The 27,465-nt window shown below is 45.2% G+C and overlaps 1 long non-coding RNA gene across 4 annotated transcripts in view; it reads left to right on the forward strand.

Moving 5' to 3' along the window:
- Window positions 1-27,465, forward strand: part of LOC103170846 — a 107,875-nt gene that overhangs the window by 27,770 nt on the left and 52,640 nt on the right. For 2 of the 4 annotated variants that reach the window (XR_003764914.2, XR_003764912.2), the window contains exon 2: window positions 24,628-24,761. This is a non-coding gene — a long non-coding RNA (uncharacterized LOC103170846). Of the gene's footprint in view, window positions 1-17,305; window positions 17,405-20,496; window positions 20,535-24,627; window positions 24,762-27,465 lie in introns of those variants that run through there. The other 2 variants (XR_005660840.1, XR_005660841.1) reach the window with 2 other exon arrangements.

The following is a 27,465-nucleotide window of genomic DNA, read 5'->3' on the forward strand; positions in this document are numbered from 1 at the left end:
TCTGCTCTGGATTCTCACAGTGTGTTCTTGAACACATGGACATTTCTGAGTCAAGCCAGCCTAGCTTTTTGACTCTGATAAAAGCACCGGTACATTGGAGGAACTGGGTGAGAATTACTCTCCTTCATGGGTAGGAATGTACCATCTCCTCCCCGTCTAGCCTGTAAGCTTGTTGTGGGCAGGGAACGTGCCTACCAATTTTGTTGTACTGGACTCTCCCAAGAGCTTAGTATGGTGCTCTGCACACGGTAAGTGCTCAGTAAATGCCATCGATGGATGGACTGATGATCTTACATCCCTAACTTTTCTCTCAGCATTCTAAACATTCCAAATAGAAACCAATTATGGACTGCTCAACAAGTGTATTTTAAATGCTCTGTAATCTAAATTCCTCAGTGACAGAGATCATGCCTTATCTCTCTGTGCATCATAATAGTGCCCAGTAGAAGCAGTCGCTTCAGTCACTCCTTGCTTTTCAGCATTTTTGTATAAAAGCACAATTGTCAGAAAAGAGCTACTCTCTTCTGAGAGTCTGCCAGTTATTCTGGCTTCAATCTGTGTGCCTCTTCCAGCGCACAATTTCATGTTCTCCTGAAGCTCTTTGAACTCTTTTTTCGTTTGTTTCCAGCCCAGGATTTTCTGTCGCTGATGGATTATTAGAATGGGCATTAGATGCGTACATAAGGGGATTTTGGAAGAGTTTGTTATTATCCTTTTTTCTCTGTGCTTGGAGTGGGGTGTGTTTCCTTTCTGTGCCTTCTCATTTTTTAGCCAAGCCTCATTGGGGCCCTTTAAGGATTTTCAGGCAGAAACCTGCTTACAATGCCGTCAGTTCTTCGTGTCATCATTAGAAGTGTTGGCAGTGGTAATGCCGACAACTTCCTAAGATCCGCAGCTTTTAATGAGCTCTTACTCACGGTCCCGCATTTAGGCATCAGCGAATTTCATTTTGGCTGATCTCTGAACACCTGGAGAGCTCACCAGATTGGGTGGTTTCTCTATAAAACTATCCTTCAATTCTCCCCTTCCACAGGCGAAGAAGGTTTATGCAAATGATAATAATCATGGTGTCGGTTAAGCGCTTACTAGGTTCCAAGCAATGTTCTAAGCGCTAGCGTAGGTCATCAGCCAGTCAGTGAAACGTAATTATTTAGGTACAAGATAAACAGGTCCCATATGGGGCTCACAATATAAACTCATTGCGGGCAGGAAATGTATCTGTTATAGCGTACCCTTCCAAGTGCTTAGTACAGTGTTCTGTACACAGTAAGTGCTCAAAAAATACGGTTGGCTGACTGCCTGATGGAGGACAGGGAATGAATCCCCATTTTTCAGATGAGGGAACTGAAGGCCAGAGAAGTGTAATGACTTGTCCAAGGTTGCACAGCTGACAAGTGGTGGAACTGGGATTAAAAACCCAGGTCCTCTGCAAAGTAAGGATGGAAGGTTTGGAAGAGTTGAAATTTCCAGGAAACATCCCGGCCCCTGCTTTTTGCTTTAAGTCCGGCCCCACCCTGGAGGTCCGAATTTCATATGGATTTTTTGTGTGGGTGTGCAGGCGGAGCAGGGCTGGGCCCGAGACTTGAGCGGAGGCTTGGCACTTCGTTCGTTCCCACAGACCTATAATAGCTCGACGCAAAACACTCAGGGCTGCACTTTCAATTACTGATAATGAAATAGACTTCATTTTGGAAGGCCTCACGGAAAAATCATAATCGGTAATGCAGGACTAAGAGGAAGCTCTCCCAGCCCGTTGCAGAAAGCCTCTCAAACTTGCTCATTAAGAATTTAAGTCATTTCCCGGTAAGCCGTCATGAGCTCCCGAATATCTGCTCCAATTTCTAAAAGCCAGTCTCAGCCTGAAATATCGACAACACCTAAACTAGACCAGAGCTATCCCGAAATGAATAGAATGATCACCCTTTAATGGTTTGAAAAAACTTCTCTGAAGCAGTTCCATGCCTCGAGTTGGTTAAAGGCGACTCATAATTTGAGCAGAACCCTCAACTGGCAAGTCATTAAAAAAGATGGTTGGTTTTTGTTTGTCTACATTTTCATTAGAGTTATGTTTTCCCCACATAATTTTATTTTTCCCTGGCTACTGTTGTGTTTAAATGGCCAGAGGGAGTCCAACCACAACAAGCTCATCTGATGAGCCCGAAAAACAGAATTCCAAAGTAGCTGAATTCTTTAACTGATGTGTGCATGACCCCATCTGAATTAGTATTTCTTTTTGTTTTGGCTTTGAAAGAGTGGCCAAAATGTTCAAACGCTTGTTTAATTTTCTGTCTTTAAAACAATTTCATATTTCATTTTTTTTTTGCAGAATAATTTATGTAACAAATGGGGGAAAAAAACCTTGGGGGGAATGGGAGGTAAAAAAAAAATTCCGAAGTATGTATTTTGCCACAGTCATTCGTTGCCTAAATTGTGTCGGCCTAATTGAAATCACAAAAAAACCAGGATGAGTCGGCTATTCGGACATATTTATAAGCCCCTCAACTCAGCAATCTGAGTTTCAACCCAACCCAAACCTTTCTTGGAAAAAGTTCATTTTGAAAAGATGACTCCTTAGGCCTTCTAGACCTCAAATGACTCTTACAACATAACCTTTTAAAGGGTTGAAGTTGAACACATCAAAAAGGCAGATTCAATTTTCCATCAAATGCACGTAGATGGGAGAATTGAAGGAAAAGGCAATTGGAAAAAGCATTTTAAAGTCAAAATCATGGTATTTATTAAGCACTTGCCACAGGCCAAGTAGTGTGTAAATATACAAGATGATCAACTCCGACACAGTCTCTGTCCCACACTGGGCTCACAGTCCAAGGGAGGGAAAACAGGCATTTTATCCCCATTTTACAGATGAGAACACTGAAGACCAGAGAAGTTGTGACTTGCCCAAGGTCCCACAACAAGGCAAATGGTACCAAATTCCAGATACGTGACGAAAATTTTGAGCTCAGGTGTTAAGATGAGCTTGCTGGGTTTGCTGACATTGGCTTTCGAGGATCAGGAAGTAGTTGGGACCATGCTTCGCTTTAGAAGTCAGACCGTCTCTTGTGGGCATCTTGGCACTTCCTGCCAGATATTCAGGTCGGACTCCTTCCTACCTTACAAAGAGGGATAGGGGTGAAAGTTGGGGTCAATCATCCAGTCGATCGTATCGAGCGCTTACTTTGTGCAGAGCACTCTACAAAACGCTTGGGAGAGTACAGTAGAACAATATAACAGCACATTCCTTGCCCACAACGAGCTTACAGTCTATTGGAGACAGACAGACATAGAAATAAGTAAATAGTTGCTGAAGGTAACTCGCCCAAGCTGGCAGAGACAGGATCGCAGAGAGGAAGCCAGAATAGAGACAAACCAGTGCTGTTGTAGGGTGGTTTGGGATTCTGGTTGACAGTGATACCCATTGATTCTCAGTACATGATTCAGGCCCTCAGAGGAGATTCTGCAAGATATGGGCATCCAGTGCATCCTGCCCCCGCCACTGGTCAGCTGTGTGACCTTGGGCCAGCCACTTAAATTCTCTGTGCCTCAGTTACCTCATCTGTAAAATGGGGATTAAGACCGTGAACCTCACGTGGGATAACCCAATTACCTTGCAAGGACCCCGGCACTTAGAACAGTGCTTGGCAGATATTAATCGCTTAACCAATACCATAATGATAATAATAATGATAACCATTTGAATCCAGGGCTTTAGTAGAGCCATGAAGATTGGTAGAGCTCAGAAAGTTCCAAACAGGATGGGAAGAATTTTATGGCAAAAAAGCCCAAATATTGGTACTTTCTCAAATGTAGCAAGAGAGCTGAACCTCTATTTTTGATCCATAACTTCTTCCTCCTGTGAGCTCCTCGTAGGCAGGCCACATTGTGTTGTATCCTCTCAAATGTTTAATACATTGCTCAGCACACAGTAAGGGCTCAGTAAATACCACTGATTGATTGGCTCCAGAGAAGTTCTCTGGTATATTGGGAACTCCTAGAGGGCACAGACCCTTCTTATTATCTCTAGTGTCCTCTCATAGGGATGTAATACAGAATAAGCAATTAATAAATACCATTGATTGAGAGATTGCTAAAGAAGTTATGATATGAGGGTTAGCTCGCAAGGAGCAGGAACAAAGGAGGTGGATGATGACAAGGGTTTGGGACCGATACGGTGTTCTTTGCGTTGTGATCTTGGGCAAGTGACTTAACTTCTCTGTACCTCATTTCCCTCATCTGTTAAATGAAGATTGACTGTGAGCCCCATTCATACATTCAGTTGTATTTATTGAGCACGTTCTGTGTGCAGAGCACTGTACTAAATGCTTAATGTGGGACAGGGACTGTGTCTGTGTCCAATCCGATTGGCTTGTAACCATCTCAGTGCTTCTGATACTGCCTGACACATAGTAAGCTCTCAACAGATACCATCGTCATGATAAGTGTGGTATTTGTTAAGCACTTAGTATGTGTCTGGCACTGTACTAAGCACTAGGGTGAATATAAGCAAATGGATCCAGTCCAGCAGTTCTAGTGCTGTCTATGGATTTCAACCTTTCGCTATGTCCCAAATCTGAAAAACCTTTCTCTCATGTCATTCTGACTCAAGGCGTCCTTTCCAGACCAGTTCCATTCACCACAAAACACCAACCACATTTTTCTTTTTTAATGACATTTGTGAAGTGCTTACTATGTGACAGACACTTCATCAGGCGCCAGGGAAGATGCAGCTTAATCAGGTAGGACACAGTCCTTGTCCCACATGGGGCTCGTAGTCTTAATTTCCATTTTACAGATGAGGTAACTGAGGCACAAAAAAGTTAAGTGATGTGGCTAAGGTCACTCAGCCAAGTGACGAGTTGGGTTTAGAACCCAGGTCCTTCTGGTTCCCAGGCCCTGCCTCTATTCACTAGACCATGCTACTTTTCAGCTCTGCAGGACATTCTCAATTGCTCAAATGATGGAGAAAAGAAGCCTCCAACCTTCTGGCCCAGCGTATAATGGCAGAAATCTGTTATCGCTGGCTGAATTCTGCTTCACACTCCAGCTGAACTCCAGGAATGAGCATCAGGCTAGTTTACAGCAGACCAAGATCTTGGTGCCCTGGTTTCCAAGTAAAGGGTTAACAGAGCCAGCCTACTACTGGCTTCAGATCATCCCTGTGTCCTCTCCTGAACTGGAACTGAATTTAGAACAGCCAAAGAACAACTACAAGGGTGGTTTTTGATCAAAGGGAGATTACCAAAGTGTCATCTTGGGACCAAGGCAGTGAGGGCCTGAGGGCTGAAATTTCAACCCACCCCACTGTGCTTTGAGGGGTCCAGTTGAACTTCAGGAAGCACCGCACCTATCATGTTCCTGATGATTGTTCTTTTAAGCGATCCATATCCAAGTGCAAATATGTTTAGCAAATGCCATTCAGATTAGTAGGTTCGAAACATACCTTCAACTTGGAAACCTTTGTCTTTCTGCTACTCTTACTTTATTTACTACTCCTTGAGAGGTGTGTTAAGCAACATAATTTCTCAATAGCACCCAATTCAACAGTGAAGGGGGGAAGGAGAGAGGTGAAAGTAAATTTGATTTACTTTTATAAAAAAAAAAAACCCAACAAAAACGGTGTAAAGCTGTGCTCTGTGGATATTCATGCTCTCCAAAGAACTTGGTTATCAGCCCACTTAAATGTCTGGAATCTATCAATCGTATTTATCTAGTACTGACTGTGTACAGGTCGCTGCCATAGGGGATTAGGAGAGAACCAAGCGCTTAGTACAGTATTTTGCACAGAATAAGTGCTCAATAAATACGATTGAAAGAACAATAGAATGGAGTTTCGACACCTTCCCTGCCCACATTGAGCTGACATTCTACAGGGGGAGACAGCCATTAATATACATAAATCATGGATATGTACGCAAGTGCTATGGGGCTGAGGGTGAAGTGAATAAAGGGTGCAAATCTAAGTGTGGTGGGGCAAGGGAGTGGGAGAAGAGGAAATGAGGGTTTGGTCGGGGAAGGCTTCTTGGAGGAGATGTGCTTTTGGTAAGGCTAGAGCCGAAAGGAAGCAGGTTAGGAGAGGGTGCTACACGGACAGACTCCCGTGATTGGAGTGAGGGAAATGAAATCCTTGGCAAGTTCTTCAAGTGGTTCAAGTGAGAATATTGATGAAGCACACCCACAGAGGAAGGTTAACCTTCCTGGTCTAGCTATAAACAGCAAACATTTTAACAAGGGTGAAATTGAGTTAAGTACGGTTGAAGGAACAGATGAATACAATCAAGAAAAACACCTAGCCCCGTATGGGATTTTGACTGTCCAACCTGGTAAACTTGTATCAACCCCCAGTGTTCAGTACAGTGCCTGGCAAATATTAAATGCTTAACAAATGGCATTAAAAATTAAAACGAAACAAAAAAACAAAAAAACCCCTACCTTCTCCTAACATCTAAAACAGAATATGACTTGAAAATATTTCTCTCCTGATAGAGGAGACGCAGATACTCCTACCCGCCCCCGCCCCCCCCCCCCCCCAAAAGATACTTAAAATATTGTGTTCTTAGAAAGTGGTATTTGGTTCCCCGTTAATTCTGAAGAACAATTCATTTACTATTCTTCGCTGGTTTTCTTGGTTAGGGTTACCCAACCATCATATGCATTTTGAGAGTAGTTGTGAAGATGAGAACTAAGACTTTTGAGAAACAGCGTGGCCCAGTGGAAAGAGCTTGGTCCTGGGAGTCAGAAGGCCTGACTTCTAATCCCTGCTCTGCCACTTGTCTGCTATGTGACCTTGGCCAAGTCCCTTCACTTCTCTGGGCCTTAGTGACCTCATCTCTAAAATGGGAATTGGGACTGAGCCCCAAGTGGAACATGGACTGTGTCCAAACCGATTATCGTGTATCTACCCCAGGCTTCTTACCATGCTCGGTACCTAGTTAGTGCACAACCGATATGATAAAAAAAAAAAGGCTTTAGCCAACGGATATCCTTTTTTCTTCTAAAGAGGCTAAAACATGAAAAAAACATATTGATAGCATAGGTTGATAAGATCTGAGAATGGAAACAAAATCCTCTGACATGTTATCTCATGGTGATAAAGGTACACAGACTACTTGCTCAAGAACTGCTAGTTTTGAAGAAGTCTTCTTGTTTGTAAGGTGGAAAGAGCTTTACTTTGGTAAGAAAATGGGGAGTGATTGTTTTCCCTCACTTGCCAGACATATAAGATCATAAACAATGCCAAGCCTGCCTTTGTTCTACCTCAGGATTCTGTCTTTAACAGCAGCAACAAAATGCTTGGCAGGATAATAGAAATAATGGCAACCTAAGATAGAAGGTTATAGTTCTGTAGTTTGTTTTTTAATGGTATTTAATAATGTTGGTATTTGTTAAGCGCTTACTATGTGCCGAGCACTGTTCTAAGCGCTGGGGTAGACTTAGGGGAATCAGGTTGTAAGGCTCACAGTCTTAATCCCCATTTTACAGATGAGGGAACTGAGGCACCGAGAAGTTAAGTGACTTGCCCAATGGTATTTGTACAGTGCTTACTATGTGCCAGGCACTGTTCTAAGTGCTGGGGTAGATACAACCTTATCAGGTTGGACAGGCCCAGTCTTACACGGGGCTCACAGTCTTGATTCCCATTTTACAGATGAGGCCCAGAGAAGTGAAGTGATTTGCCCAAAGTCTTATAGCAGACAGGTGGCAGCTCTGGGATTAGAACCCAGGTCCTTCTGGCTTCCAGGCCAGGGCTCTGTCCACTAGGCCATGCTGCTTCTCTGTGGGCAGCGACTGTGTTACCAACTCTGTTGTACTGTGGTCTTCCAAGCGCGTAATGCAGTGCTTTACACACAGTAAGCATGCAATAAGTAGGATTGATTGAATGAACGAATGAATCCCAAGCCTGCTCTCCTCCTACTAGGCCACACTGTTGACTTCCCATCCACAGCATATGAAAACATGCATCGTGGCGCAATTGAATATCAATCAAAGCATGGCTATTTATTGAGCATTTGCAGTGTAAAGAGCACTTTACATGTTGTTAGAGTACAGTGTTTAGAACTTAGAGTACAAAACAATAACATTGCTAGACAGGATCACTGGCCTTGTGGAGTTAACCATCTAGGGAGATATATATTTTAAATTTGATTCTTTTATTTTTCCAAAGTGCTTATACATCATCGATCTCATATGAGTCTCCCAACCTCTCTGTTTTATGGAGAAGTAGATATGCTAACCTCCTCGCTAATTTTCCAGGACGGTAAGTGAGCCGTATTTATTGAGAGCTTACTATGTGTAGAGCGCCGTACTAAGTCCTGGGGAGAAGACAATATAACAGACACATTCCCTACCCAGAACGAACTTACAGTCTAGAGGGGGAGACAGACATTAATAGAAGTAAATAAAATTGACAGCTATGGACATAAGTGCTGTGGGGCTGGGAAGGGGGTTCCAAATAAAGGGAGCAAATCAAGACAGCACAGAAGGGAGTGGAGAAAGAGAAAAGGAGGGTTTAGTCAGGGAAGATCACTTCGGAGGGGATGTGCCTTCAACGAGGCTTTGAATGAGGGTAGAGTAGTTGTCGGTCGGATATGAAGAGGGAGGGCATTGCAGACCAGAGGCAGGACCTGGGTGAGAGGTTGGCGGTGAGATAGTCAAAGCCTAGGTACAGAGAGGAGGTTGGCAATGGAGGAGCAAAGTGTACGGGCTGGGTTGTAGTAGGTGAGCAGCGAGGTGAGGTAGGGGAGGGCAAGCTGATTGATTGCTTTAAAGCCAGTGGTACAAATGGGCCCTATTGTAATTTCATTTCAATGTCTGTCTCTCCCTCCAGGCTGTAAACTCCTTGAGGGCAAGGATCTTGTCTACCAGCTCACTTGTACTTAGTAACCAGCTGCTTAGTACAGCCCTTCTAGACTGTTAGCTCCTTGTGGGTAGGGGAAGTTTTTACTAACTCTAATGTATTGTAATCTCACAAGTATTTAGTACAGTGCTCTGCACATGGGAAGCACTCAAATTCCATGGCTCGATTGCTCCACACACAGTAAGCACTCAATAAATTCAACTGATTGATTGAAGTGACTTGCCCAAAGTCACACAGCAGGATCCTGGCAGAATTAATGCCAGAATGCCTATCTCCCCCCTTCCGGACCAGTGCTCTTACCACTTGACTGCAATTTCCTAGCATTTCTGACCTAATAGAATTGTTATGGTGGTGGCTGTGGATTGCTCAAAGCCTGGGGTAGATGCAGATTTATCAGGTCTCCCAATCGGTTTCACAATCTAAATGGTCCTTTGAAGGCATTTGAAAGCCTGAATATGTAGACGGAAGAATGAAGTTGTACTTGAAGGGGATCTTAAAAACCATGTGTTGTCTCAGTTGTAAATTGAAGCAGCATGGCCTAGTGGAAAGAGGACAGGCCTATCACAGGTTCAAATCCCGGCTCCACCATTTTTCTGCTGCATGACCTGGGGCAAGTCACCTAACTTCTCTGTGCCTCTGATACCTCATCTGTAAAATGGGGTTACAGTTCCATGCCTCATGAGGGACATGGACTTTGTCCAACTTGCTTAGCTTGTATCTCTCCAGCGCTTAGTCTAGTGCTTGAAACATAGTAAGCACTTAATAAATACCGTAAAGAAACGTTTCCTTTCATAATAAAGCAACACAAACAATGAGTCAAGTTATTACCCTCAGTTAATGGTGTAAGTTTCTTGGTCGGGAATGTGTTGGCTGTGCACGTACTAAAACCAAATAAAGAGTGCAGGTTAGAACACAGCAGTTAGCACAGGAAATTAGATAAGGGGCTTTCCCTTGAAGATTTTTCTGAGAAATGTCTTCACACCCTGTAAACTGAATGCAGGAATTCACTGAGTGTTGGGTCACTTGGGAATTTCCAACATAGTATAAGACTGCCTGGGACATTTTCTTTTTCAAACTTTTTCTTGCTCCTTAAAAGATCATTTCATAGCATTTATTCAAGGGCTCAACTCAAGGTGAAATAGGGACTTAGAGCGTCTATCTTGATTCCTCAAACTAGAGAAAAACTTGGGGTGCAATATAAGGGACGTGATAGTTTTTTTGGTTGATCCAGTTAATTGTCCAAAGTCTCCATTTCAGTTGGTTAATGTAGACGTGTCAGCTTGGACTCTGTTTCTCCAGGGAATGTGTTGGCTGGAATTAGAACCTGGTATTATTACTGTTATTATTATTATTATTGTTATTATTGTTGTTAAGCATTTACTAGTTGTCAGGCACTGTACTAAATGCTGGGGTAGATACAAGTTAATCGGGGTTGGACACAGTCCCCGTCCCTCATGGGGCTCACAGTCTGAGTAGGAGAGAGAACAAGCATTAAATCCCTATTTTACAGATGAGGAAACTGAGGCCCAGAGAAGTGAAGTGACTTGCCCCACAAGCAGGCAGTTGGCAGAGCTATAATTAGAAACCAGGCCCTCTGACTCCCAGGTCTGTGCTGGTCATTCATTCCTTCAGTCATATTTACTGAGTGCTTACTGCGTGCAGAGCACTATACTTGGGAGAGTACAGTACAACAATCAACAGACACATTCCCTGCCCACAACGAGCTGACAGTCTAGAAGGGACTAGGCCACACTGTCAGTCTTCTTGGAAACCTCCCTCACCCCTTAGGTTGTCCCCGGGTTGACAAAACTGTGGTCTTGCAAGAGCAGAGAAGGCTCATGGCCTAGTGGAAAGAACACAGGCCGGTCAGAGGTTATAATCTCGGCTCCGCCACTTGTCGGCTTCATTGTGGGCGAGTCACTTCATTTCTCTGGGCCTCAGTTACCTCGTCTGTAAAAATGGGGAATAAAACTGTGAGCCCCTGTGGGACAGGGACAGTGTCCAATGCCATTATCAGGTATCAACCTCAGTGCTTAGTACAGTGCCTGGTACACAGAGGTAACCTTATCGGATGTTGATCCTAGAAGTAATGGATAGAAAGGAGTGAAGATGTTTTAGAGATGATTAATAACAATAATAAAGGTAATTATAGTAATTATGGTTCTTGTTAAGTACTTACTACGTGCCAAGCATTGTTCTAAGCGCTGGGGCAGATACAAGTTAGGCAGTTTGGACACAGTCCCAGTCCCACATGGGGCTCATGCTTTTAATCCCCATTTTACAGAAGAGGTAACTGAGGCCCCCAGAAGTGAAGTAACTTGCCCAAGGGCACACAGGTCGCTGAGCTGCGATTATTACCCATGTCCTTCTGACTCCCAGGCCTGTCCTCGATCCACTAAGCCAAGGGAAATCTCACCGAACCCCTCTTGCAGTCTTGCCCCTACATAATTAGGTTCCTCCTTTCCTCTGACGGTTCTTTGCTGGAACATTTCACTTCCACAGCTTATACAGTAGAACTTAGGTGAACCTTTCCCCCGATAAGGCAGTAGGTGGTCGTAGATTCTGCTCGAGATTAACGGTCCGCTAGCTGATGTAACAGCCCGGCTCCTATTGCTCTTTACTGTTCTCATTGTCTTCGGTGAGCAGGGTTTCCGAGGCTATGTTCCAGCAGCTCCCCTATACCTCGCCTCTCCACCTCCTCTTAGCAACGACATGGCCTGACGTGAGCAGGTTTATTTGGGGAAGTGGCTCTGCTCTTGGGACCGCAGCACCTTGACACCCCGAGGATTTGAAGCCGAGCTTTGCAAATGTCGAAATTAATTGACCAACCTTAGGATTCGCTCTGAGGAACCAGGAAAGAAAACAAGTGTTGAGTCCCAGTTTAAACCGGCAGGGTAAGAACTGTAGAAGGTGCTCTTCTTCGGCCCATGATTACTCATTGGTGCTTTACAACCGTGGAGACGTGACCTTTCTCTTTTCGGACTTTAAATCTAAAATGAGCAAGTTGCAGTACAATCAAATGCAGAAGGCAGTCTTGGATTTACGGTGTTCGGTAAGCGCTTACTTTATGCCAGGCACTGTCTTAAGTGCTGGGGTAGTCATTCAGTCTTATTTAGTGAGCGCTGATGGTGCGCAGAGCACTGTGCTAACTGATGATGTTGGTATTTGTTAAGCGCTTACTATGTGCAGAGCACTGTTTTAAGCGCTGGGGTAGATACAGGGTAATCAGGTTGTCCCACGTGAGGCTCACAGTTAATCCCCATTTTACAGGTGAGGTAACTGAGGCACAGAGAAGGGAAGTGACTTGGCCACAGTCACACAGCTGACAAGCGGCAGAGCCGGGAGTCGAACTCATGACCTCTGACTCCAAAGCCCAGGCTCTTTCCTCTCAATATATCTGACATTCCCTGCCCACAGCGAGCTTACAGTCTAAAGGGGGAGACAGACTTGAAGAGAAGTAGATGAAATTACATATATGTACCTAAGTGCTGTGGGGCTGGGAGGGGAAATGAATGAAGGGAATAAATCAAGAAAGCACAGAAAGGAGTGGAAGAAGAGGAAAAGGGGGCTTAGTCAGGGAAGGCCTCTTGGAGGAGATGAGCCTTAAGTAAGGCTTTGAAGGTGGGGAGAGTCATCGTCTGTCTGATATGAAGAAGGAGTATGTTCCAGGCCAGAGACAGGACGTGGGCGAGAGGGCCGTGGAGCGATAGATGAGATCGAGGTACAGTGAGGAGGTTAGCCTTGGAGTAGCAAAGTGTGTGGACTAGGTGAGGTAGGAGGGGGTGAGGTGGCTTAGTCGATAGAGCACGGGCCTGGGAAACCGAAGCACCTGGGTTGTCATCCCGGCTCCACCACTTGTCCGCTGTTTAAATTTATGATCACGATGAAGATGGTGTTTATTCTGTACTAACTGGGCAGAAAAGTGAGAAGATTATATGGCAAGTAAGTGGCAGTTCTAGCCTCTTGATTCCCAGTCTCCTGCTCTTTCCACTAGTCCGTAAGCCAACTAATTACCTTAACTCTAACCAAGCACTACAATCGCTACAGGACCATCTCATTGGATGCAGGTCCTGCCCTGCATAGGACTCTCAGTCTCAGAGGAAGGAAAAACCGTGAGAAGTAGTAAGGTGTAGGGCATAGACCACAGGCCTGTGAGTCAGAAGGTCATGGGTTCTTATCCCGGTTCTGCCACTCGTCTGCTACGTGACCACGGGCCTCTGGGCTTCACTTCTCTGTAAAATGGGGATTGAGACTGTGGGCCCCAGGTGGCACAGGGACTGCGTCCATCCCGACTTGCTTGCATCCACCCCGGCGCTTAGTCCAGGGACTGGCACACAGTAAGTGCTTAACAAATACCATAGCTGTTAGTATTATTATCCCATTCTCATTTAAAGATGTGAAAATATAGGCCCAGAGAAGTTAAGTGCCTTACTCAAGGTTACACAGCAAGTAAGTGACAGACCCAGGACTAAAACCCAGGTCTCCTGAGTCCCAGCCCCATGCCCTTTCTACTAGCCTGTGGCCAACCAACAGGTGGCTTGGATCGCTGAGGTAGGGATTGAACTTTCGTGGGAATCGACATTGTAGTGGAGGTCTTTCTATCCTTTTATCTAACGTATTTGTTCATACCTACCAAAGCCCAAAGATAATTTGTTTTTCAAGTTAATTCAAGTCACCAGGAAAGGTTTCGTAATTTGAAAATGCCACTATCAACAACTGCACTATTCAGTGATTCCACTATGTGATATCTCCATTATTTGATGACTTCACTACTCTGTAATTCAGTTGTTTGATAATGACTATTCAGGATTAGTGCCTTTCAGTAATTCCTCTGTTTAGCAACTCTACTGTTTGAGAAGTAGCATAGGCTAGTGGAAAGAGGCTCCGTTGGTCAAGCCGGGGGTGACGCGGATGGATTCGGTGAAGAATTCCAACTCTTTTTCTCTCCAGATGTTCACCCGAAAGGCAAGAAGGCTTTCCACCCCCTGGGAGAGTTCAGTAAACAGAAACATTCCCTGCCCACGACGACCTTACAATCCCGAGGCGGAGACAGACATTAATAGAAATAAATAAATGACTGATATGGACAGAAGTGCTGTGGGACTGGGAGGGGGATGAATAAAGAAAGCAAGTCAGGGTGAGGCAGAAGGGAGTTGGAGAAGAGGAAAGGAGGGCTTAGGGAAGGCCTCTTGGAGGAGATGTGCCTTCAGTCAGGCTTTGAAGTTGGGGAGAGGGTGATTGTCAGTAGGATATGAAGAAGGAGGACATTTCAGCCCAGATGTATGTAGGTCTTAGGCGAGAGAAGGCTGCGAGATAGATGAGATCAAGGTACATTGAGAAGGTTAACATTAGAGGAGCGAAGTGTGTGGGCTGGGTTGGAGTAGGAGAGTAGCAAGGAGAGTTAGGAGGGGACAAGGTGATTGAGGGCTTTAAAGCTAATGCTAAGGAGTTTCTCTTTGATCCACTTCAATTTCCTCCACTGTAAAATGGGGATTCAGTATCTGTTTTCCCTCCCCCTCGGACTGTGAGCCCAATGTCGGACAGGGACGGTGGCCGCCCTGATTAACTTGTATGTACCCAGACTTTAGGAACGCGTAATGAAAATCATAGCGATAATTATTAATTGTTATATTAATTATGATATCAACTGAGGGCTGTGTGCCAACACCGCGGCTGATCATGGAGAATTAGATGGGATGTAGTCCCGATCCGACAAGGGGCTCACAATCTAGAGCATGTATCTTCACCCCCGTTTTCCTGATGAGGACACTGAGGCTCAGAGAGGTTAAGCGGCTTGGCCAACGTCACCCAGCGGACCAGCGGCTGAGCTGTGATTAGAACCCAGACCTGCTGATTCTCCGCCCCGTGCTTTTTCCACTCTGCCACATTTCCAGATAGGTTTTATACATCCCACCGGTTGCTGAATCAGTCTTTATTCAGTCGTATATATTGAGTGCTTCCCGTGTGCAGAGCACTGTTCTGAGCTCTTGGGAGAGGACGATTTAACAGTATAACAGACTCATACTGCTCATTCTCCTCTCTAGGCAGCCAGGCCTGGAGATTGTGCTGGAGATATGGGAGATAGAAGAGGAGTCTGTAATGGGAGGATTTGTAAACTGAGTCTCCTCAGATCCTGATAAGCAATGTTTCCTTTCCCTAACCCAAAGGATTCCTGTTCCCTTGCTTCTTCTAGTGAACTATTTATTGTCATTCTCCCAAGGCATCGGGTTGCTGAAATCAGCCCTTCCTCAGATAGCTTGGGGGTTAACAGTGTAGATGCTGAAAAGATGTTGTGGTATAGTGGCTAGAGCAACAGCCAGGGAGTCGCAAGGTCATAGATGCTTATCCTAGTTCTGCCACTTTTCTGCTGTGTGACCTTGGGCAAGCCATTTTACTTCTCTGTGCCTCAGTTACCTCATCTGTCAAATGGGGATTGGAGACTGAGCCCCATGTGGGACAGGGACTGTGTCCAACCCTATTTCCTTGTATCCACCCAGCGCTTAGTACAGTGCCTGGTTCCTAGTAAGTGATTTACAAATACTGCAATTGTTATAATTATTAATAATTATTATTATTTCAGTCACACTGAAACGTAATGGAGCCTCCATGAATCAGATTCTCGAGGAAATTAGGATGGAACCCAGATGGTAATTTTCAGCTGCATATTCAGAAATTGAAATTATCATTATTATTATAGTATTTGTTCGGTGCCTACAATGTGTGAAACAATTATTACTACCTAAGTGCTTGGGTAGTACAATGCAACAGCACCATTCTAAGCACTGGGATAAATGCAAGCTAATCAAGTTGGACATAGTCTCTGCCTATGTGGAACTCCCAGTCTAAATTGGAGAGAGAGCAGGCATCAAGTCTCCATTTTACAGATGAGGAAATGGCACATAGTAAGCGCTTAATACATACCATAAAAAATACCACCATCATTATTATTATTTTCAAATGACAACACATCAGTCCCAATGAGCACTATTGGCCAAACACTGGAACCTTATATACTCAATCAATCAGTCAATTTGTTTATTGAGCACACTCTTTGCTGAGCACTGTACTAAGCACTGGGGAAAGGGTACACGGGTGTGAATTAGAAACGGATCTTGTCCCTCTGTGGGCTCACAGTCGAGGAATATTGGAGGAGACAGAAGACCAGACACTTTGGGAGCAAAGAAACCACGGTGTGGTTGGTCACCGGGGGAGGAGGAAGGGGTGAGAGACAATTAATCCAGCTCCATTTCTAAGAAGGACATCAAATTTTTTTTCCTTGAATCTTTTCTCTCAGGGCTCTGCAAAATCTTCTTACTGCCACAAGCCAGTAAGCAAATTGTTTCCCTCAGTGTTTGCTCTATGCCACATCTCTCCTCCATTGATAACATGATCTCTAGGGGTCCTCTCTTGGCTGCCTCGCTTTTCTCCAGAAGGAAAGCACCATCAAGAGAATGGGTATTCCCTGAAAGAAAATAGACTCTTTAGGGTTTCAGCCTCACTTCCATTAATTTCATATTTATTAAGTGCTTACTGTGTGCAGAGCACTCTACTGAGTGCTTGGAAAAGTACAATATAACAATAAATGAAAAGTACAATATAACAATAAACAATGACAATCCCTGCCCACAACAAGCTCAGTCTAGAGCGGGGGAGACAGATATCAATATAAGTAAATGGAAGGTATACGAATTTATACATAAGTGCTGTGGGGCTGGGAGGGCTGGGGAGGAGCAAAGGGAGCAAGTCAGGGTGACGCGGAAGGGAGTAGGAGATGAGGAAAAGTGGGGCTTAGTCTGGGAAGGCCTCTTGGAGGAGATGAACCTTCAGTAAGGCTTTGAAGCAGGGGGGAGTAATTGTCTGTCAGATTTGAGTAGGGAAGGCATTCCAGGCCAGAGGAAGGATGTGAGCCAGAGGTCAGTGTCAAGACAGGCGACTCTCCAGCCAACTCAAAATAATGATAAAAATCGGGTTTTTTTCCTAAACCCCAAAATAAGTTCCCATTTTCCACGCTTCCTTTTCTAAATGAGCTCTATCCATTGCAGCACACCTAGATTTCCATTGCCGTAAACTTGGGATCGGAGGTCCTCGGGTAGCATGTTTCTTTTAGAGAACCACCGTGTTTATTTCACATATAGGCTAACTGCAAGATTGCTCTGTAAACCTCTGGGGGATTCTGAAGGAAAATTATACCCAGCCTCTCTTTTGGCAAGGAGTCCCAATTCCCAGATGAAATCTGCATCCCAGGAGACTTAATTATCAGCTCTAGCCAGTCTATATCTGTCTTCTGAACTCTCCAGCCACACATCTTGAGTTGCCGGCTACCCGCTCAAGTTAATTTATGGCCTTAATTATAATCCGATGCCGTCCAACCCAAATCCAGATTAAAGTCTCGCTTTCAATTACCGAAGAGAATGCCGTTCTGTGTTCTCTCTCCAACTCCAGTGTCCGAGAAAGGCGACTGTTTCATTTCCTGCCTTTGACCGTCATCTTTGACCAGAGGAAAAAAAGAAACAGCAGCTCTTGGGAGAAATTTGTATTGAGCAACCCGAGGTAATGGAGAAGCGGGAGAAAGCCACCATGTCCAATTGCTGCGGGCTACTGCAAGTCAGGGGCAGTGAAATAGCAGTGATTGGTATTTATTGAAAGCTTTCTGTGTGCAGAGCCTGGGCGAGAACAATACACTAGGGAAGCAGCGTGACCTAGTGAATAGAGCCCAGGTCTGGGAGTCAGAAGGATCTGGGTTCTAATTTCGGCTCCGCCACTTGTCTGCTGTGGGACCTTGGACCAGTCACTTCACTTTTCTGGACCTCAGTGACTTCATCCTTGAAATGGGGGCTAAGACTGTTAGTCTCATGTTGGACAGAGACTGTGTCCGACCCTTTTTAACTGTATCCACCCCAGCACTTAGTACTGTAAGCTCATCCTTCTAGACTGTAAACTCGTGGGCAGGGAATGTGTCTGTTTTATTGTACTCTCCCACGCACTTTGTACAGTGCTCTACACACAGTAAGCACTCAGTAAATACAGTTGACTGACTGACTAAAGTGCCTGGTACAGAGTCAGTGCCTAACAAAAGCTATTATTATTATTTCTATTATTGTTGTTATTGTTGTTCAGCCATCCGCAGAATCCTGAGCCTCTCAGTTTCTAGGGCAGTGGTGTAGCCAGGTTAGGTGGGAGCGGAGGCTGAGGCAGAGGCCGGCGAGAAGCCATTTTGGCCTGCTTCCGTTTCCCACCGGACACTTCGGTCAAGGCCGGTCACCTGGACGAGGAGCCGTAGGGAGCAGAGCCAACGGCCGCCTCCCCTCCCCAGCCCCAATTCCTAGATATCAGTCCTCCCTCCCGTCCCAGGGTGATTACGGATTTAAAAATAGCCCCTGGAGCCCCGAGGGGTCCAAATGCAAAGCTTCCGTCCCTGCTGAACCTTCCGTCGGAAGAGCGGGCTTCTCTGGCCTAATTGCCAGTTTTCGGCCCAGGTCTTCCCAACACGGACACTTCTCCCTCACTATCCGATCGGGGCTCCTGCTAGAGATGGGAAACAGCGTGTACTAGTGGAAAGATCACGGATCTGGGAATCGGAGCATCTGGGTTCTAATCCTGCCTCTACCACGCATCTGCTGTGTGATGTAGGGCAAATCATATACACTTCTCTGGGCCTCAATTTCCTCATCTGCAAAATGAGGATTCATTATCTGTTCTCCCTCCTACTTAATCTTGGAGCCCCATGTGGGACCCGATCGTCTTATATCTACCCCAGCATTAGGTATGTGCTTGGCACTAAATAAATACCATTATCATCATTAGTAGTAGTCGTGTTATCATTATTTTCTCTTCCATGCCTGGGAGATTCCCCTCAAGTTACTTCTGCAAAGTACAGTGGAGCAATCCTATGGTGACGGTGCTCTGCACATAAGTGCTCAATAAACACCATTGATTGATGGACTGATCGACTAGGTGCTCAGCGCATGGTATATTTATATTAGGATAAGATAGCTTTCAATCACACCCAGAACCAACCCCTAAGCACCCTCACAGTGGCTTTATTTCAGCACCAGTACATTTTCCTTTATGCTGCTTACAGGCTGGAGAAATCTGTGGGACTCTTTAATAATCAGTGAGGTGGGAAAATCCCTCCTCCTCTTGCGAGCCTGAAATCAGAAGCGAGAAACAAATCAATCAATCAGTGGTATCCATTGAGCGCTTACTGTCTACGGAGCACTGCGCCGAGCACTCGGGAGAGGACAGTAGAACAGAGGTGGCAGAAATGAGAGAGAAATAGCATCTTGGTATTCCCCTAGAAGTTAGCCCGTGTGTTTGCTTAAGATGCCCTCTAGTTGTTCAATAGGAGTAGGGCATTGGGTTTCATTTTTCTTCGTCCTCTCCCCAGCGCTTCGCGTGATGCTCTGCACACCCCCTTCATATCTGACAGACGATTACTTTCCCTCCTTTCAAAGCCTTATTGAGGGCACATTTCCTCCAAGAGACCTTCCTTGACTAAAGCCTCCTTTCCTCTTCTCCCACTCCCTTCCGTCTCACCGTGATTTGCTCCCTTTATTCATCCCCCCCCCCCAGCCCCGCAGCACTTTTGTCCATGTCTGTAATTTATTTATTTCTATTAATGTCTGTCACTCCCTCTAGACTGTAAGCTCATTTTGGGCAGGGAATGTGACTCTCTGTTGTTATACTTTTCCAAGCGCCTCGTACAGTGCTCTGCACACAGTAAGTGCTCAATAAGTACAATTGAATGAATGAACGAATGCACGTCTGGGGGAAAATACTGTAGTTCTATATCCAAGTTATTTCTCTTTAGTTGATTTGTGTCTCCTTGAGAATACTGTCTATTCAGCCCAGACTTCTTCTAGTTAGTAATATTATTAATAATGGTATATGTTAAGTGATTAAATTATGTCGGGCATTGTACTATATGCAGGGGAGGATATAAGCAAATTGGGTTGGACACAGTCCCTGTCCCACGTGGAGCTCACAGTCTCAATCCCCATTTTACAGATGAGGTAACTGTGGCCCAGAGAAGTGAAGCGACTTGCCCAAGGCCACACAGCAGACAAGTGGCAGAGCTGCGATTAGAACCCATGACTTTCTGACTCCCAGAGATGTCCTAATTGTAATTCCTGGAACAGGTCAGCCCCTCGGGAATTTCCAGTTTTGCAGTTAGCAGATCAGCCGGGTCTCTTCTGTAGTCCCCAACCACTGAGCCATCCGTCCTTGGTCAGAGAGCGGCCACTTGGCCGATCCTTAGGATTCCATCTCCATCGGAGGGTGCAGATAGCGGGATTTATCCCAGTGGTCTTCAATACTGGCAACTTCAAGGGAGAGAGTCAGCCAGATGTTTTATCTGCAGCTGAAAGTCGAGAAAGGCGGATAATTCAGAATCCCTCATTTGGCGGACCTGGCTAGAAACTCCCATATTTCTAGTGAGGATTTTGTAACCGGTTCCACTCTGAATCATGATTGTGGTATCTGTTAAGTGTGAACTCTGTGCCAACCACCATAGCCAGCGCTGGAGTAGATGCAAGATTATCAGGTCCCATCTGGGGCTCACAGACTAAGTAGAAGGGAGAACAGAGAAGCATTGTGACCTAGTGGAAAGAGCCAGGGCCAGGGAGTCAGAGGACCTGGGTTCTAATTCCGGTCCTGCCACTTGTTTGTTGCGTGACCCTGGGTAAGTCACTTCACTTCACTGTACCTCAGTTGCCCTGTTTGGGGCAGGGACTGTGTCCAACCGGATCATCTTGTTTCTACCCCATAGCTCAGTTAGTGCCCGGCACATAGTAAGTACTGAAAGTAAGTATTGAACAAATACCATTAAAGAAGCAAGCAAACAAAGAAAAAGCAGGTATTGACTCCCCATTTTGCAGATGAGGGACCTGAAGCACATAGAGAGTTAGGATAGAGCTAGAAATATGGTAGAGAAATAGGGTGGAAGCAGGAGCAGGTTTTTTTAAATTCTATTTTGCAACTTTTTCACTTTCCCAATGCAAAAATCTTGGGTGTCAGTGAAATTTGTTTCACCTAACCAAACAAGGCAACCTTCCCTCTCAACTCTAAAGCTTTATTCTGTCTTCAGTGGATGTGGATGTCCCCTGACATCAATGTTGGAATTTTCTAAATCTTGACAAATCTTTAGTAGAAAACAGGAAAGAGAGTCAGACAGGCTGTCAGTTGAATCAGGATGAGCTCTCCGTATTGGGTATGGCTAATGGAGGGATCAAGCAGAGAGATGTGTGAAATGAGAAAGTGTGGAAAAATCCCAGTTTATCTAAAATGCAAATATGATAGTTATTCCTATCTCATCTTTCTCATTCAAAAGCTCTCTGCTATTGGCTCCGTTCATACCTAGAAAAGCTCTTTTCATAGCCTTATTCTGGGTGATTTAGTGGTAGAGTTTTCCATGGAGTGAAAGAGTTAGATTTTGAATGTAGAATGAAAACAAACTGGTTTCAAATGTTGTGATAAGGGCAGAACCCCCTGACATTAGCTGTTGAGTAAGCGGTCGGTGTGGATTCTGCAAATAAATGGCTTGCAAGAAATCTGGATAAATAACGATAAAAAGAGAAAGGATTGCAAGTCCCTCTTTCAATGAAAATGAGGCTGTTTCCATTGGCGTCCTTAAGAAATATGTGGTTTGGCTTTTATTTTTCAAACGTGAGTGGATTTTCCTTGGGACATACAGAGACATTGAAAGCTCAGTTATTTGAGGTTTTAAGTCTCTCAACAAATGTAATCCAAGTTTCATCAGAATCATTCACTGTGGCCTAAAAGAAATCTTTGGGTTTTCTCTGGAGAAATATACTTTTTCTAAAAGGCATTTATGGTTTCCCAAAAAGCAGAACAAACAAACAAAAATCCCTTATGAAACAATTAATCTTCAGGCTGAGTCTACTGCTATATCAACAACTTTCAGTTACTGAGGGATTTATGATCCTTTTCTTCTGCTCTTTAGACAATTTTGTAATACCTCACAGCTGTGGACCCAGTAAGGGTTGGAAATAAAGCAGACTCATATCCTATTGCCTGGTTGGAATACATTTTAAAAAAAAGTTAAATATTCAGTTGCATTGGTTCTCAAGCTCTCCTGATACCTGCCTTTAAAATGGGGATTAACTCCTCCTCCCTCTGATTTAGACTGTGAGCCCCATGTGGGACAGGGGCTGTGGCATTCATTCAATCATATTTATTGAGCGCTTACTGTGTCTAGAGCACTGTACTAAGGGTTTGTAACCATCCTGTTTAGCTGGTATCTACCTCAACTCTTAGTGTAGGGGCCTGGAACTCAGAAGGACCTGTGTTCTAATCCTGGCTCTGCCACTTGTCTGCTGTGTGACCTTGGGCAAGTTACTTAACTTCTCTGTGTCTTGGTTCGCTCATCTGTAAAATGGGGATTAAGACTGTGAGCCCTATGTGGGGCAGGGATTCTGACCAACCCCATTATCTTATATCTACCCCAGCGCTTAGAACAGTGCCTGGCACATAATAAGCACTTTACATATACCTTTTTTTAAAATTATATACAGTGCCTGGCACAAAGTAAGAGCTTAACAGGTACCATAATGAAGCAGTGCTCTAGTGGCTAGAGCAAGGACCTGTCTCACAGTCCCTGTCCCATGAGGGGCTCACAGTCTCAATCCCCATTTTACACGTGAAGTAACTGAGGCTCAGAGAAGTGAAGTGGCTTGTCCCAGGCCCCACAGCCGACAAGTGGCGGAGGTGGGATTAGAACCTATGACCTTCTGTCTCCCGGGTCCATGCTCTATCCAGTATGCCATGCTGCTTCTATCTGTCCATGCACATGCTGTGGAGGGGTCTGTCAACTGCACTTCTGTGTTTTCAGCCTCCTCCAGACACACTATAGGATCTCATCGTCAATGGTATGATCATCCAAAGCAAAGGACAGCTTCTTAGGAGTCAGTCAATCAATCGTATTTATTGAGCGCTTACTGTGTGCAGAACTCTGGACTGAGCGCTTCGGAGAGCCCAGTGCAACAATACAACAGACACATTCCTTGCCCACAAGGAGCTTATAGTCTAGAGGGGGAGGCAGACATAAATAGAAATGAATGAATTACAGCTATGGACGTAAGTGTTGTGGGGCTGGGAGCAGGGATGAATGAAGGGAGCAAGTCAGGGCAATGCAGAAGGGAGGGAGAGAAGAGGAAAGGCAGGCTCAGGCAGGGAAGGCCTTTTGAAGGAGATGGTCCTGTTGGCTCCTCCAATCCCTAAAAGCTACTCACCAGTCAGTGGGATTTTGCAAATCCAGGGCTTCTGTAATGAGTGCTCTATATAACAAATAATTAGGAAGCTATAAATAGGTGGGACAGATTATGCTGCTAATGAATGATCCTCCTCCGATCGCCTCTTCCCTCAAGATGTCCTGAGATGAATAGGAACTTGGAGATGACTCTAGCAATTTGAAGCCATTCGAGTGTCAGGAGGGTGTTCCGAGGCACCATCATTTAAATCACGGGAAGATGGTGACGTGCGGAATGTCAACGACAGAAGAATTGGACCCGTCGTGTCCTTTCACTGGCTCGTACTGGTAGGAGGCGATATCTCCTCTAAGCACAGACAAACCGAACGGTCTCATTACTGATGCCGCACTCACTGCGGATTGTAGAGCACTTCCTAAGGACCGGACCCGTCCCGAAAGGATAGCCCTAAGTGGCGAGGGCCCCCTTATTATGAGCGCACTTTGTGTTCTCAGTGGGCTGGTGCTGATTACGACCACTCTCATATATTCACGAGTCCCTCATTTAGCTCAGTGAGGTTCTACTGGCAGTTAGAATTAAGCATTAGTTAATGGATACTTAGAGGGCACTCTTCGTCTGCGAGCCTCTCCCAGATTAAAGCACTGTTTAGAAACAGAGGCACATCAGGCCTCTTCTTCCACCCATTTATCCCATTGCCCACAGAGGGGAAATCAGTACAAAGAGGGCCTGACCAGGATGTAATAATAATAATCATAATGGTATTTAAGCACTTACTACGTGCCAAGCACTCTACTGAGCACTGGGTGCATATAAGCAAATCGGGTCGGACAAAGTCCCTGTCCCACGTGGGCCTCACATTCTCCGTCACCATTTTACAGATGAGGAAACTGAGCCAAAGAGAATGGAAGTGACTTGTCCGAGGTCACAAAGCAGACAAGTGGCAGAGCTGAGATTAGAACCCAAGACCTTCTGACTCCCAGGCCCGCCACGCCATACTGCTTCGGTAACATGGTCTGACCCGAAGTTGGCAAGAAGCTGCCTGGATCCCACACTCTGCGATCTCCATCCATCTACTGGGCTCCCAATCAGTCAGATTTCTCAGTCTTTACCTTTTGTCTGTGCTTTTCTCCTCCTTTTTTAAATGGTATTTTTAAGGGCTTATTACATGTCAGGCACTGTACTAAGTGCTGGGGTAGATTCAACCTAATCAGGTTGAACACAGTCCCTGCCCTAGTGGGGCTCACAGTCTAAGCAGGAAGGAGAACTGAGGCACTGAGAAGTTAAGTGACTTGCCCAAGGTCACACAGCAGGCAGTTGACAGAGTCAGTCCTCTGACTCCCAGGCCCCGGCTCTTTCCATGAGGCCACGCCGATTTTCAAGGTGAGTCCTGGAGTGTACTTTGGTAACATATAAATACATGTTGTGTGAGAGCTCATCATTCAGGTTAGCATCCTTGCCAAGAATTCCTTTTTTTTTTTTTTTGGACTGTCCCCCACATTGGAATCAATCACAAGCCTGAGTCTGTTGCTCATCTTTGTTTTGGCCCAGATTCCAAGCAAGAAATCCTGGCGGTGAAGGTCCGCTTATGAACTGCAAGATCGGAGATTGGAGGACCCTCCCATCTGACAGCCTCGGCTCCCACGCCGATGGCCCTCCTTGGCCCATCGCTCTCAGGACGCCAGGTAAAAACCAGCTTGCCCAGCGGCACTGGGACAGATCCACACGTTCTCTATGAGACCAAATAGCACAGCACATCTTGTAATCGCTGGTTGCCTTCCAAAAAAACCTTCTAAGCTGAATGATTAATTCTCCCGAGACCATTCTATCACTCGAGGTTGGCCGTTTGGATCCACCAATGAATAGAGGCATTGGAGAGTGAAATGCCTGAATAGTTTTTTCTCATAGTCACAGAGTAAGGAGGAAAGTTTGCTATTGCACACAGGCAATTCCTCAGAGTTGCTAGCCTTTTGAAGAGATTGGGGGCAAGGAAAGCCGAATTCTTAAATAGCATAGTGGAGGAAGAGGCGGGAGCCTAGAAAATGATTTTAGATGTTTTTCTAGGGACTGTTGGCCTTCTGTTGAAATCTGTTTCTAACTCGTCCTATTACTGTTCTCAGTTGAAGCAGCTTTTAGTGATGGTTTTTATCAATCTCCTCCCCGCCCCCCATCCCATTCTGGTTTCATACAGTGCTCTGCACATAGTAATCGCTTAACAAATACCAACATTATTATTTATTGAGCACTTACTGTGTGCAGAGCACTGTACTAAGCATTTGGGAGAATACAATATGACAACAGACCCTAACCTACTCTCCTGAGTACCTAGGGTAAGGCTGCAGACAATAGACACTCAACAGATACTATCCATTGAGTGACTGATTAGACAGCTAGGCTCACCTAAAACCTGCATAATCTCTCCTCCAGAGAAACACCCTAAATCTCACACCAATCAATGCAGTGATTGAAATTCCCAATTTCCTCCTGCCGTGCTAAATTGAGAGGGCCCAGAAATCCAAACAGGGTGAGAAAGTGGATTGTCCATACCTTACTGCTGAGCAAAACAGAGATGCATGGAGATGCGCTACTGAAAAATAGAGCAACCAGAAATCAAAATTTTATCTAGATTCATCCTCCCTGCAAAGGAGAATGCCGCGCGAGGAGAATATCAACTAATTTTTTTTAGCCGGCTCTTGGACGGAAATCAGGGATGTAACAAGAAGGTGAGAGGAAATGTTGCATGTTTTAATATATTATTAATTCGTGCACAGCTTTGTTACATCCTGTACAGCAGCATATACTAGCAATTGCCAGCACTTTATGGCAGCAACCCCCCCGTTTCATTTGATATAAAACATCTCATTAGGTTTTCTTATTAAAATAAAATTTCAGGCTCCCTCACTCGCATGGAAATAAAGACGGTGAAGGGTAAGATCTAGCCCACGAATCAGTTCGATCGCTGGGAAATCAGTCGGTGAATGGTATTTATCGAGCCTTTACTGAGTGAAGGATGCTGTTCTAAGCGCTCGGGAGTGTACGCTAGGACGATGTAATAGACACATTCCCTGCCCACAAGACATATGATGTCACCAGAGAACCACCGGGCGGACAGACTGTAAGCTCGTTACGGGCAGGAATTGTGTCGGTTGTATTCTTGTATGGTATTCTCCCAAGTGCTTAGTACAGTGCTATGCACGCAGTAAGCGTGCTCAATAAATGCCTTCGATTGCCTCTTGTCTGCTGTGTGACCTTGGGCAAGTCACTTCACTTCTCTTTGCTTCAGTTACCTCATCTGTACAATGGGGATTAGGACTGTGAGCCCCATACGGAACAGGCACCGTGTCCAACCTGATCAGCTTTTCTCTACTCCAGGGCTTAGACCAAAGCTTGAAACCTAGTAAGTGCTTAACAAATGCAGTCATTATAATAATAATAATTAGAATAATATATAAGAATAATAACAGATATCATTGATCGAGTGATTGTGACTAAAACATAGTGTGAACCTATCATTTCATTTTACAGATTCAGGGTGGTTTTTCCAATAGTTCACTGCCTTTTCCCTTGGTCACTGAGAAATTATCCTGGACTTTGGAGTTGGAACCTGTTGCCCTGGGGAGGAAATGCAGTGGCTTTATCACGATTTGCAAGGTCGGGCCACTAGAGGTCACCAAACACCGCAGCACGTTTGCTTTCCCCCCTAAAAAGCTTAAATAATAATTGGCTTTTAAATACCTTCCCCAACCCCGGGCCCGTGGGGATTTGTCATTGCATTTGGCAGAGAGGGAATGACTGCTTCCAATTGTAAAGCTTCACAAAGCAGGACCCCCCGCTTCTCGTTGCCCCTCTGATGGCAAATCCAATACTGCCCTTGGCATCTTAGGAAACCAATCGGCCTAGGGTGTTTATTGAGGGCTTCCTGCGTGCAGCGCACCCTCCTAGGCCTTTGGGAGAGCACAGCACAACACAGTTGGTAGACAGGTTCCCTGCCCACAAGGAGCTTAGAGTTCTGTCGCATCGGCTTGTCGCTGGCCAACACCAAACGTGGGCTTCTCGGAGTGGCCCCGACTACCTTCCTGCCCCTTGCGTTCAGAGCGGCGGGAATTAACAGTCCTAATGGATGGAGCCCGTGCCAGAGAACCAGAGGAGCTGGGTTCTGATCCCAGCTCCACCCCTCGCCTCCTGTGTGGCCTTGGGCAAGTCACTTATCTGTGCCTCTTTTGCCTCAGCTGCAAAAAATGGGGATGCGATACTTTCTCCCTCCTCCTTTTTTTTAATGGTATTTCTTAAGCGCTTACTATGTGCCGGGCACAGTATTAAGCAGTGGGGTAGATTCATGCCGATCAGATTGGGCACAGTACCGTCTCTCATTCTGTTAGAGACTTTTGG

Source organism: Ornithorhynchus anatinus, chromosome 15 (assembly GCF_004115215.2).
Source record: "Ornithorhynchus anatinus isolate Pmale09 chromosome 15, mOrnAna1.pri.v4, whole genome shotgun sequence".
Taxonomy (NCBI): domain Eukaryota; kingdom Metazoa; phylum Chordata; class Mammalia; order Monotremata; family Ornithorhynchidae; genus Ornithorhynchus; species Ornithorhynchus anatinus.